We start from the raw sequence: 13675 nt of genomic DNA, 5'->3' as shown, positions 1-13675 counted from the left end.
ATCACCTGGCAGGCTGTGGGTGGCAGAAAAGTCACGCGACAGAGAACAGCTAGATCCTATTTAAAGGATAATGAGATGGAGCAGTATCAGGAGATAACTGACCTGGAGGCCAGAATTATGGCCCTTGAGTGAGATAACCGTGGTCGATCAACTGAAGAGGTGCAAAGTTGCCTGGCTGTGGAGATGCCATCTATTTGATAAATATCTCTTGTTGAGGATTACCAGTGCTTGGTGGCTTCAATGAATACAGTGTAAAAATGAGGAGATAAATTGGGTAAACTATTTATAGTGGCTAGAGACAAAAAGAACGGTTTCCCAGTTGGTTCCATCTCTAGCAAATGACCGGGGTGTGACACGCTCTGAGACAACAGTTATTGTAGCTGCATTGGCAACTTACTACCTCTCTCTTTATGCTGCACATGAGCACCCTATGTGGAAGTCCCCACTCAGCTTGTTAGAGTCCAACCACTGCTAGAGTTGTGCTCAAGTAATCGTCTTGCACTTGGCCAACCTCTCACACAGGAAGAAAATGCAATTGTTCTTAAAGACATGAACTCAGGCAATACCTGAGGCCCAGGTGTTTAGACAGTTGAATACTATTGCAGATTCCAATCTCTCTTAACCAGCCCCTCCTTCTCCCACCTTCTGGACATGCACCAAGAACAGATCACAAATTGCCACTTCCTCCTCCCGGAACTTGACCTAGCCAATGTGTTGTAGCCAAGTTGTACACCAGTGTGGCTACTGTTCAGCATGGCTAAAAGTTAGTAGCACAGAGGAGAGTCATGCGACGTGTCGTAGAGTTGAATGCAAAAGATTGGAGTAGAGTGTTGTAGAGTGAAGTGGCAGAGAGTGTTGTGTATTGGAGTGGCATAGTGTGGAGACACATAAAGTGGCATACAGTGGAATTGCATAGAGTAGAGAGGGCTTGTGTAGAGTGCATGGGCGTAGAGTGTTGCAGAGTAAAGTGGCATAGAGTGCAGTGGTATTGAATTCAGAGGCATTCAATGCAGCATCTTAGAATGCAGTGGCATAGATTAGAGTGGTGCATAGTAAAATGCAGTGGTGCTGAGTGGAGTGACAGAGTTGAGTGATGCAGAGGGCACTGGCACTGAGTACAGTTGAGTGGCATATATTACAGTGGTGTAGAGTGCAGTGTGGAGTCGAGTGGCATATAGTGGTGCAGGGTAGAGCAGCATAGAGTGGTGCAGAGTACAGCATAGTGCTGTAGAGTGCAGTGGCATAGATTACAGTGGTGTAGAGTGGAGTAGTATAGAGTGGAGTAGTGCAGAGTAGAGTGGCATAGAGTTTAGTGGCAGAGAATGCAGTATTGCAGAGTAAAGTGTCAGAGTGCAGTGGTGTAGAGTGGATCAGAGTGGCATAGAAAGCAGTGTCATAGAGTACAGTAATGCAGAGTAGAGTGCAGTGGCATGGAGTGCAGTGACACGGAGTGCAGTTATCCATTGTGCATTGGCATAGAGTACAGTGGTTAAGAGTAGAGTGGCGTAAAGTGCAGTGGCATAGAGTGGAGTGGTGCAGAGTGGAGTAGAGTGGCATACAGTGCAGTGGTGTAGAGTAGATTGTTTCAGAGTAGAGTGAAGTGGTTAAGGGTAGAGTACAGTTCAGAGTAGAATGAAGGGTAGAATAGAGTAAAGTATAAAACTATACAGTGTACAAACAGAAATGTGTGGAAATTGCATTACATGGTACAATGATTTGTTTTGATCATAATCAAATATTTGTTTTCAACACACTTCAGAAATAACAAAAAATGGGTTTCATTTGTGTTCCTAATTCTGATATATTATGAAATACTTACACAGTTCATTTAAATGTTGTTGTGTTCTAGAAAAAACTCTTTCCTGCCCCCAGTATCCAGTAAGATTGCCACGTAAATCCTCTCACTTTGAAGTTAGAGAAAGACAAGTAAACTAGCACCCTCAGAAATCTGTGCCTGATGTTTGACCTCAGCCTTTGAATGCACAGTAAATGGAAAGATAACAACAAGATTTAAAGATCTGTTTGCAGAAAGCGGGTTTGTGGAAGAATACAGTAAACACGGTTTAGGCAACCGGAGGGACGAACTGAACCTGGAGAGTCTAAAGCAAATAAAACCAGCAAATAGGAAGCCAGAAAATGTGTAACAAACACAAAGCCTATGGCAAGCAACTGGCAGAATGCATTCATAGGTCAATGTTCTGAAAGTCCCCAAGATGTCTTTAGCAAACCAGGCAGCTGTGGTGTTTGGTAGGCTGCAACCTAAAAAGGATATATCTATTTAGCAGCCCTGATACCTCTGTAAAGAGCCTCTAATAACTATGGAGGCCACTTTTGAATATGAAGTTGAATCAGGGTGAGGAGTAATTCTGTGATGAAGCATCTCACAATGTGTAGAAGATTGTTTGTCTTCCTTTTGACTCTAATGTTTATAGATCTATTTGCAGGTGTTTCAAGCAAAGTTGTCCATTGTGACAGGGGTTTCGGTAAGCCAACTAACTAAATTGTCACTGCTGTTACTTTGTATGCAGATAAAAGGGAGGATGTACTGATGTCTTTGAATAACCTAGCCTCTTATTCCGTTATTATTGTGTTACCTACAATGATTGGTCCTTATGGGGTTGAGGTATTTTCCAGGCCCAATAAATACTGATAATGTGAAGTGTTTACCTGATCCATTAAATACAACCTATGTCTAATTTTCAATCTGAAATGGAGTATAATTTGTTGAATGTGCTACCTACTATACCAAATGCATCATGTCTGAGTATCTGAGCCTGTCTGGGCATTTCTAGGAAAAATTGTGGTAAGGCAAGTTAATTGACCCAGGCAGACTACTCCACAGCATTTGGTAATCCGATTACTGAGCAAACAGGAATTGACCAAGAATCGGAGTCTTGCCACATATTTATAATCGAGGGCAAAGTAGCATTTTACTTTATGTGTTCTTGTTTAGTCATGTTGTTGACAATCTACACCTGCTTCCCCTTCGGCATCCTCCATAGCATGACAATGGGAGACCAAAATGCTAACAAATTTGTGGTTAAAATACATTTGTAGTTATACAACCCCAACGCATTGAGATATTTGTATATAGTAGACATTTTATTGCTATTTTAAATGACCATTATATGTCAATACAATTCTAGCAGTTATTTCGAACCCTACCTCAGAAGAACCAACAGCAGAGGATGCCAGAATTGCTAATAGAAGAATAAATTATGGTACCATATTTGTGAAAAGGCTGGCAAAATCTTAATACACTTAACATTCCAGAAAGCCATGGACTGGCCCTATCTAGTAGAACCATTAAAACATAGTCACGAATGTTATATTCTTAGGAGTGAAAAATAAAGCCCCATGAAATTTAAAGCATTGCTGATTAGTAGTGGTGGGTGGGAGAGACGTTGGCAGGTGAAGACGCAAGATTTATTACCTATAACTTTTGCATATTTCATGTAAAAACTATGAAAATGCACAAAGTTCTACGCGGTACGGTTTTCAACTTTTTATGTAAAAATCATGTCTCCTGTCAGGCCATTCAGTGTCGCATACTAATCATTCTCGCCTTTTTAGACAAAAGAAGTGTGGATTCGTTTTCAGTTGAGGGTGTTAAGTCCTCCATGAGAGAAAGATACACAAGGTTTCGCTTGAGTAGAAAACTCAAACTAACACTTCCACCTACTCCGATCCTCAAAACCTCTAGCAGTAAAGAATTGGGAGATGGGCGACAAAATGAAAAGAAGAGTTAGTTTGCTATTCGAAGCATGCTTTATTGTAAAGTGTTATTTACTGAGAGAATAGAAGCAACATCTGACTTCAATTGTGCGTAAAACTACTCTTGTGCACAGGGAATGGAATATAGGAACTGCATGAAGACCAATCATCAGGAACTGTACAAAATTAGGCTTGAGTGTTCTGTTAAATTCCTATACATGTGGTAACTTCTGTAACAGCACGTATCAGAATTATATGTATTGCAATCAATAGTGCACCCCATACATTTTACCCTCCCCCCTGTAATTCTGCCAGCTCACACCTAGGTAAAATAGCCCAGTAAATTCCAATATATGTGGAATCTGGTGCAAAAAAGCACCAATTCCACGTGTAATTTGTATTTGTGAAAACTTGTCATGGGAAGCATTTTCCACACCCAGTAAATACCTCACACAGTGGTAGTGGTGCTTATCATGTGGGTAAATACTTCTTCAACCCAAACCAAGCAACCCGTAATGAACCCTATGGAAGCATATGGCGCTCTTTCTAAATGGCAATGGAACACCAGACACCCTGTATGCACAGATTAATTCCCACTAGAAGATCTTTGAACATGTGTATTTATGTAAACTGGTGAGACATTTTGCAGTTTGACCTGAAACCAGCTGTACGCGCCTCATTGAGTAAGCGCGGCACAAGCCAACATGGCATAACATGATGACATGACTTTGTTTGCTGATAATAGCGACATGTGCCGTATCAGTCTCACAGTGGTATCAGTGACTTGCCAGCATTCACCCCCTGAGTGAGTGCTGATTGATGTTAAACCTGCCTCCATCGTCTCCGATGCTATCCTTGCCAGGGCGCTGGTAGGAAGGTAATTGAAGTCCCATTCAAAGTGTCGCTGTTGAGACGGATGTTGTCAAAATGATGCTCCAATCTCTGCCAGTGTACTGTGTATGGATAACATCTGTATTCTTGCAACGGGGCTGGAAGTGCAGTGTGATGGAGCCTGAGATTCACTACCGCCACAGGTGCTATTGTGATACTTGAATGCTCTCGCAGCTAACATTGATTTAAAATCTGCGCTTCTTACCAATCAACAGTGGGTGTGGGCTTAGTTTGACAAAGTTCAGCACACAAAGCAGGATCAACATATTTCTATCTGCATTTGCCTCCTTCTTTATGTACTCAATATGCACTTTTTTAAATCAGTTTTTTTTTCTGAATCCAGTCCAATTCTGTTATCACACCTTTTAGACAGAGCATCTAAAGCCTTCCCCCAAAAAAGCAAGTTGAAATTGACACCGGATGAACAACTAACCAGTTAATTTAGAAGGTGATCGATGTGGGACATTTGGGCTGGCCGCTAAGTCAGTGGATCTCCCACTGGGCAACCTTAACAGTTTCTCTGCACCTTTTAGAGGCAAAGGAACTGCTTTGTTTCCTTAGAGGTGTCTCAACTGGCCTTCTTGCGAGGAAAGACCCACCTGGTAACCATTCCACCACAGGGCTGCCAGCTTGACTATGTCTGAAGACCAGCTCTATTTAGAGGAGACCTTCTGATACTGGTTTTCAGATCCAGGTCTGCCTTGTGACAACAATAAGCCACACTTACTAGGAGAAAAGTTACAGTCCGCAACTGGCAATGCTGTTTTGTTTCACAAAAACAAATCCCTGCTTCTGGGGTTTGTTTTTGGGCAACAAAAAAAGTGCATAGAGGGCCAAAAACAGCATTGCATTTTTGCCAAAAGAGCTTCTGCCATGTAAACTGGAGCACTTTCGTTGAAAATCAGACCTAAATCAGCAGAAGACGAATCCCTGCTAGCTCATCATCTTAACAGCTCTCCAACGAGGCTGAATAAGCCCTTTCGGACATAGTTGAGTCCTAGATAGGCAGACTGCCAGCCTTCTGGATCAATGAAGGCCCTCCAGTTGCCTTCCACAATAAAGATCCCTACCGGGCGGGGAATCGCAACACAGTTAGTGAAATTGCTAATGACTGTATGGCAGAATGATAAACTAGTGGGAATATTTTTAGTTTTTAAAGACAAAGGGCCTGATTTAGAGTTTGTCAGATGAGTTACTCCACAAATATGATAGTCAGTAATAAATCAGACGGGATATTTGTCACATTTATGATGGAGTAACTAGTCCACCAAACTTTAAATCACGCCAAATGTTCTTAAGCAAGGTTTGTTTTTGTGAAAGCAAAAACTCAATGTCCCTGATCTGGGACCAGGAGTTTTGAGTCCATAACATAGAGAAGATAGTTTTTCAGTCGCTGGCCCATTACACAGGCATTTTTCCAAACGTGGAGTTGGTTAAGAGAATGAGTGTGCAAAAGTAACGGTAAACAAGTAATTGATTTAAATTTCGTTTAGGCCTGGTCAAGACTCTACTGTCAGAATCAAAGTGATTCCTTTGTGTGTAATTATGCAGGGGAATTGCCAAGTGGGCAGATGACCCATTACTGACGATTTCTAAAAGGGGATGTAAACCATAATGAGGCTTCAAGGGATTGCCAGTGGGGCAGATTCATTTAAGCATTCCTTCCATCTCCTTTTTGTTTGTAGCAGTATCTAAACAAGCATTTGTAATGGAATAGATCTTGCATATTTTTAACAGGTTAATTGTCATCTTTTGACAACAATGCCCATGAGCAAGAACAAAAGAAAACATGAGTGGAAACTGAGCAAAGACAACTTAACAAAATAAAAGAAAGCTTTAAAAAATAAAACTTTCCAATTTTGTCCTGCTGGGCACATTTTTGCCTTCTGTTTGTGGGACACTGGAAGTTAAAACAAACAAAATAGTACCTCAATAACGTCGGGAGCAGCGAACGGGCACTAATTAAGTTGAAATTAATTAGTGCTGTATCCCTGCTCTACACAGAGGAACGAAAATGATGCCAGGCATGCCTTGATGAATTACAAGGCTGCAAAGAAGAGGTGCATGCAAACCAACAAATGGTGAGCGACAAGCGGGCTCCAAGCCCTTTACCAAATACAAGTGTCTCGCATGCAAGACGCATACGCTAGCGCATGCACTCACAGACTCTACCCTAAAACGTAGACACAAATGTATTCAATTATCTTTTCAATCCACATATATACATTCCAAAATATAAAAAATATTTTTTGACTATAAAGAACGTGTTATTTCCTTAAAAAATATATGCAGTTTTGTATTAGAAAATGTAAATGAAGATTCAGTCTAAGAGGCATTTGATAATATTCTTAATTAGAATTGAAGATCCAAGGTTATAATTGCATGTAAGGATGAAAAGTGTTTGTCTGCTATCCATTAATTTTCACATTATTCCCAGCTTAAAAAAATGAAACATATAAGATGCAAAACCAAATTCAGATAAATGGGGAAACTTGTCTAATGGTACATGAATATGTGTACTTTAACGGTAATAGTCAAAAGTAATACAGACACACCATTTAACTCTGAAAGACCCGATTCACAAAGCTATTTTGGCTGTAAGTGCATGCTCATGGCTGAACATGGCTTCATTATGCCTGTCGGGTATCCATAAATTATATTTGACAGACGCAAATGCTTCAACTATTGTGAAGAGATATGCCACATATTATGTAGCAGTAAACCCATGTAATGGTTTGGAAGTGGGCTTCTGAAGGTGTTGTTTGATTGGAGAGTTTATTAACCATCACAAATCTGTGATTGCTGCTTTCAAGTCTATGATGTACATGTAAATCTTTCTTTTATTTCTCCACATAGTTCACTGATAAGGATCAGTTCCATTCAATCTTTTGAAAATCAGTATGATTACCAACTTCCCACAGGCCTCAGAAGTGTCTCCTGTCCTAAATATCTCACACAGAAAAGAACTCCTTTGTAATCCTGCTATCTATAGCTAATTCTAGCATTTAAAACACTTCGGGGCATATTTACAAGAAAGTGACGCACTGGCCCTATTGCCCCACTTTTCTTACGTCGCCCCTGCCCCACCTAACAGCACCATGTTTGCGCCATATTTACAATACAGCACACCATGACAGTTGTTAGGACTACAGCATCAACATTGCTGCAGTAGCATCAAACATTTTGTTGCTAGTGCAGCAAAGCACAGGAAGGCCCATTGATTAAAATGGGTGCATCATTTTAACTCCTCTTATGGGCAGGTGTTAAAAATGACTGAAGAAATGGTGCAGAGAAATGTAAATTTCACTGCGCAATTTTTTCGGTTCTCCCTGTTTTGGACGCCCCCATTGCATACATTATGCCTGGCACAGACATAATATGTCACCAGTGTTTACAAAGTGGCGCTTTGAGAATACAGCACAGTAGAAAGGCCTCTTTAATGTTGCCTTAGCATAAAAAAAATGATGCTAGTGTAGCGCAAGTTGGCGTTAGGGACTTGGAAATATACCCCTTTGTACCTCTAACAAATGAGTACAATCAGAATCGTATTAGGTCTAGGATCCTAAATAGGGGTGTGCAGGGATCTCTGTTCTGCTTCAGAGCTTTTGGAACTCTGCTTGGAGCGTTGAGTTAGTCAAAAAACTCTGCTAGCCGCACCAGAGGAGCAGAGCTCACCCAATGCGCACTGCAGCAAAGTTATGGGCCACACAGTGCAATCGCGGACAGTATGCACTTGCGCTGTGCAGCTCATACCTGGGCTGCAACATGCCCCGGAGAAGAGGCCAGAGGCAGGCAGCCACCACGGACTTGTTGCTGTCGGACGACAGTGAGAGAAGGACCCACTGGAAGATCCAGGTATGTCCTCGTCTCTTTCCTTTTTTGTTGTTTGTGCATACTGGTATAGAACAAGGACTGAAACAGCAGCTTTCGCTGCCTACAGCCCTGGCCTGAGTTCAGGCCATGGTCGTAGGCAGCGAAAGCTGCTGTTTCAGGCCTCTTGTGCATCGGCCTATCACGTGTGCACTGCACACGTGGCAGGCTGGTGCACAACAGGCCTGGCAGCTTTTGCTGCCTATGGCCCTGGCCTGAATCCAGGCCAGGGCCATAGGCAGGGAAAGATGCTGTTTCAGGCTTCTTGTGCACCGGCCTGCCCTATGTGCACTGCACATGTGACAGGTCGGTGCACAGCAGGCCTGGCAGCTTTTGCTGTCTACGGCCCTCTCCTTGATGCGCCAGATCTCGGAAGCACTAAGCAGGGTCGTGCTTGGCTAATCATGACTCCTCAAGTCATGGAACTCCACCTCTGTGGAATTCCACTGGGTTTTTAATAAACTGCGGAATTCCACGGAGTTGGACTCCGTGAACTCTGCCCAGGCCAAATCCTAAACCATGTACACATGGGGGGTCATTCTGACCCTGGCGGTCATGGACCGCCAGGGCCAACGACCGCGGAAGCACCGCCAACAGGCTGGCGGTGCTTCCGGGGCAATTCTGACCGGCGGCGGTTCCCGCCGGTTTTCCCCTGCCCCAGGGAATCCTCCATGGCGGCGCTGCTTGCAGCGCCGCCATGGGGATTCCGACCCCCTTACCGCCATCCTGTTCCTGGTGGTTTTCACCGTCAGGAACAGGATGGCGGTAACGGGTGTCGTGGGGCCCCCTAGCAGGGCCCCATAAAGATTTTCAGTGTCTGCTTTGCAGACACAGAAAATTGTGACGGGTGCCACTGCACCCGTCGCACCCCTTCGACTCCGCCGGCTCTATTCGGAGCCGGCATCCTCGTTGAAGGGGGTTTCCCGCTGGGCCGGCCCAGCTGGGCCGAAAGTCAGAATGACCGCTGCGGTCATTTGACCGCGGTACGGTCTTCTGGCGGTTCCCGCCAGGCGGGCGGCTTCCGCCGCCCGCGGGGGTCAGAATGACCCCCATGGTAACTCTATAGTGTCTGGAAGTGTTCTATCCATGCCATATTAGGTACATTCACTTCATAAATAGCCTTCTGTGAATCAGCCTTTGTTAGATCTGTATCAAGTTTCTGAAAGAAACAATGATCCTCCATACTAAGTGCTGCCTAAAATTGCACCAGAGGTGGTGCCACCTGTTAGTCTCTGTTTACAACTTCTTAAATTCTTTTGATTTTCAGTGATGTCTTATGCTCCAACCTTCCCAGGATTAATTCGAATGTCCTCATTGAAATAAAGTTGAATTGAGTCCTTTCTATAAAAGTCCACATTTAGCATCAAATAAATTCTGCTGGGGCTTCTTTTCTTCTGAACTTCTAGGAGAGTGAAATTCAATACTAATTCGAGTTAAAATATCTTGGTCAGTAAGGACTAAAGAAGGATGCGCAACCAATCTGAGCCCTGGAAAAAAGAAAGCATCATTTATTTTATTAAGCAGCCGTGTAAAAACATGCAGAGGCCACGATGTTGCCATCAGATAGAAGAAAGCTCTCTACTGTAGGCACTCCGAACGCCCTGTGATTAATGTAGATCATCCATAAAAAATGTGGAACGGGGGAAGAGAACATGTGGAGCTGACGAAATCATGGGGCACGTAGATGGGAGCGAGGGAACTGTTTGGTAGTACAGGTTTGGAAGATGGGATTGAAAGGGGTAGGTTTAGTAATAAAGATTTAGAGAGTGAGTGGTAGAATGAGTGACTATTGTAACCTACCGAGCCAAATAAATAAATAATTCATTCATTCATTAATTAAGTATTGATTTATTTGCCTGTTTATTGTTCTCTGTGTAGCGTCTATATAGCTTTACTTTTACTTCATCTTTCAAGCTCCAAAAACGTTAAGGACCCCTTTTTGTACAATATCCCTATCGCTTGCTTGGCTAATGTTTCATAATCCTGTATTTCATTTGTATAGTCAAGAAAAATATTTTAACTGGCGGCATAATCCATGTAGCCTCATTTAAAAAACAGACGCCCTTGGCTCAGAACGTTACATCAAATGTTAATTCAAAGTAAATTGGGTTAAAAGTATTGAGAGATTAGCACTTGAATGTGTGTTATTATTGTAATTAGGCAAATTAGGTTTTCAAAGCAACCTCCAAATCTTTCTCATATCATCTTCATGATAGCACAGTTATAATCACAAGCCCTGGGCAGGATATTACCCTGGTGAACATTTCCTTTATTAAGTATAAGTGGAACAAGAACCACAAGACTTGTGTGAAAGAACCTCAAATCTTCATTGCAGATTGGGTGAAAATGGTGCAGCGTTGCAGATATACATGACAATTGGGTTACTTCACAGTTTTTAAATGCAGACTTTTAAGAAACATTGCCAGTATTAGCCGGGGATGCAAGTGATAATACTGTCAGATGAACCCGTAGTACTGCTCCTCTCCCAATAATATAAGAGATATATACAGATCTCTGGCTGTTAAGATGGGCGCGTGATTGTGACAATTGGAAGTAGAGTTTTCGGTGTTTTTCTGTAACACTGTCGAGAGTAGTATCAGACGCAAACCCGTTACCATTGTAGTGATCAGTTAGATTCATAAATGGAGCCTTATTTCCAAAGCCAAACACTCCAGAAAATATGCTGCCAAAGGCTAGTGCTGTATCAGAGCTATCAGCAAACACTTTAAGGAACACTTTTAACTTTTCCTGGAGATTGGAGAAATTTTCAGCAGAAATGTGGCTTTCCTTCATGTTTTGCTAAATTCATTGAGCAGTTGAAATCTGACAGAAACATAAAAATCTCGTGGGGAATGGAATGGGAGCGTTCTCTCAATGTCATGCATGTCCCATTAATATCCATACTCCTTTCTAATGATACAACAAAAAAATATTCAGTACTCTCAATATAGGCCATTTTTTTCCCTTTCTGTGGCATTACCACCATGTTTAGATGGCGGGGGTTAGTTAGGTTTGGAAGGCAATTAATATGCTTTCTCCGTTATGCTTGTGTTCAAAAGCCAGCTTTGTTAGGATTACGTTTATCATACCTACCTCCTTTGGCTGAACAGTACAATTTAACAAGCCCTACTCAGACTTCCCTAACATTTGACACTAACTTATCCTCTCACCCCTAAACAATTCCAACACCAAAATTCCCCTAACCATTACCTTTAACAATAATGATAAATCCAATTCATTAAGCCTCAATATTGTCATAAATCTTGTATATTCTCTTCCTGACAATCATTTTCCTCATAGCCATCATCTGCTTGCCCTTGGACCAGGTACCACCTCATTGACTCCTGTAAGGAAATGCCTCCTTGGCATGGTTGCCCCCTGACTTTTTGCCTTTGCTGATGCTATGTTTACAATTGAAAGTGTGCTGAGGCCTGCTAACCAGGCCCCAGCACCAGTGTTCTTTCCCTAACCTGTACTTTTGTATCCACAATTGGCAGACCCTGGCATCCAGATAAGTCCCTTGTAACTGGTACTTCTAGTACCAAGGGCCCTGATGCCAAGGAAGGTCTCTAAGGGCTGCAGCATGTCTTATGCCACCCTGGAGACCTCTCACTCAGCACAGACACACTGCTTGCCAGCTTGTGTGTGCTAGTGAGGACAAAACGAGTAAGTCGACATGGCACTCCCCTCAGGGTGCCATGCCAGCCTCTCACTGCCTATGCAGTATAGGTAAGACACCCCTCTAGCAGGCCTTACAGCCCTAAGGCAGGGTGCACTATACCATAGGTGAGGGTACCAGTGCATGAGCATGGTACCCCTACAGTGTCTAAACAAAACCTTAGACATTGTAAGTGCAGGGTAGCCATAAGAGTATATGGTCTGGGAGTCTGTCAAACACGAACTCCACAGCACCATAATGGCTACACTGAAAACTGGGAAGTTTGGTATCAAACTTCTCAGCACAATAAATGCACACTGATGCCAGTGTACATTTTATTGTAAAATACACCACAGAGGGCACCTTAGAGGTGCCCCCTGAAACTTAACCGACTATCTGTGTAGGCTGACTAGTTGTAGCAGCCTGCCACAAACCGAGACATGTTGCTGGCCCCATGGGGAGAGTGCCTTTGTCACTCTGAGGCCAGTAACAAAGCCTGCACTGGGTGGAGATGCTAACACCTCTCCCAGGCAGGAATTGTCACACCTGGCGGTGAGCCTCAAAGGCTCACCTCCTTTGTGCCAACCCAGCAGGACACTCCAGCTAGTGGAGTTGCCCGCCCCCTCCGGCCAGGCCCCACTTTTGGCGGCAAGGCCGGAGAAAATAATGAGAATAACAAGGAGGAGTCACTGGCCAGTCAGGACAGCCCCTAAGGTGTCCTGAGCTGAGGTGACTCTAACTTTTAGAAATCCTCCATCTTGCAGATGGAGGATTCCCCCAATAGGGTTAGGATTGTGACCCCCTCCCCTTGGGAGGAGGCAGAAAGAGGGTGTACCCACCCTCAGGGCTAGTAGCCATTGGCTACTAACCCCCCAGACCTAAACACGCCCTTAAATTTAGTATTTAAGGGCTACCCTGAACCCTAGAAGATTAGATTCCTGCAACTACACGAAGAAGGACTGCCTAGCTGAAAAACCCCTGCAGAGGAAGACCAGAAGACGACAACTGCCTTGGCTCCAGAAACTCACCGGCCTGTCTCCTGCCTTCCAAAGATCCTGCTCCAGCGACGCCTTCCAAAGGGACCAGCGACCTCGACATCCTCTGAGGACTGCCCCTGCTTCGAAAAGACAAGAAACTCCCGAGGACAGCGGACCTGCTCCAAGAAAAGCTGCAACTTTGTTTCCAGCGGCTTTAAAGAACCCTGCAAGCTCCCCGCAAAAGGCGTGAGACTTGCAACACTGCACCCGGCGACCCCGACTCGGCTGGTGGCGAACCAACACCTCAGGAGGGACCCCAGGACTACTCTAAGACTGTGAGTACAAAAACCTGTCCCCCCTGAGCCCCCACAGCGCCGCCTGCAGAGGGAATCCCGAGGCTTCCCCTGACCGCGACTCTTTGAATCCTAAGTCCCGACACCTGGGAGAGACCCTGCACCCGCAGCCCCCAGGACCTGAAGGACCGGACTTTCACTGGAGGAGTGACCCCCAGGAGTCCCTCTCCCTTGACCAAGTGGAGGTTTCCCCGAGGAACCCCCCCCTTGCC

Source organism: Pleurodeles waltl, chromosome 4_1 (genome assembly GCF_031143425.1).
Source record: "Pleurodeles waltl isolate 20211129_DDA chromosome 4_1, aPleWal1.hap1.20221129, whole genome shotgun sequence".
Lineage (NCBI taxonomy): Eukaryota > Metazoa > Chordata > Amphibia > Caudata > Salamandridae > Pleurodeles > Pleurodeles waltl.
This window is presented reverse-complemented; position numbering follows the sequence as displayed.